Here is a 550-nt window from a genome sequence, read left to right as displayed (position 1 = left end):
CTTTATCTAATGCTTTTTGGAGGCTGGCGCCTGACTTGAGAATAATCACCTTTAGGAAAAAGGCCTCCGGGCCAGAAGATGATGCAAATCACCTAAACTTTTGCATATGATAAGTTTGCAGGAAGAAAGCCTGGCTTACTGCATGACTCTACCCTTCCCCCATTATCCTCTATGCATAACTTAAGGTATAAAAACTACTTTGGAAAATAAAGTGTGGGCCTTGTTCACCGAAACTTGGTCTCACCATGTCGTTCTTTCTCTTACCTTCTGGCTGAATTATTCAGCCTCTTTTCTCTACTGAATTTCCTCACTGAGCTATCCTTATTTCAGCCTCTTTTCTTCACTGAATTTTACTGAGCTATCCTCATTCTATTACTCTTTATATCCTTAATTAACATTTAATTAAGCAATTGTCTCCTGATCTTCGCCGAAGCCGTCCCCGCTTCGAATTCCCTGGATCAGCCGGGGCTGGTCCCCGGCACTTCTTGACCTGCATACAGATTACTCAGGAGGCAGGTCAGGTGGCCTGGTATTCCCATCTCTTGAAGAA

This window comes from Bison bison, unplaced genomic scaffold, assembly GCF_000754665.1.
Source record: "Bison bison bison isolate TAMUID 2011002044 unplaced genomic scaffold, Bison_UMD1.0 scf7180017864332, whole genome shotgun sequence".
In the NCBI taxonomy this organism is placed as follows: Eukaryota; Metazoa; Chordata; class Mammalia; order Artiodactyla; family Bovidae; genus Bison; species Bison bison.
The sequence above is the reverse complement of the archived record's forward strand: the minus strand, read 5'-3'. Positions refer to the sequence as shown.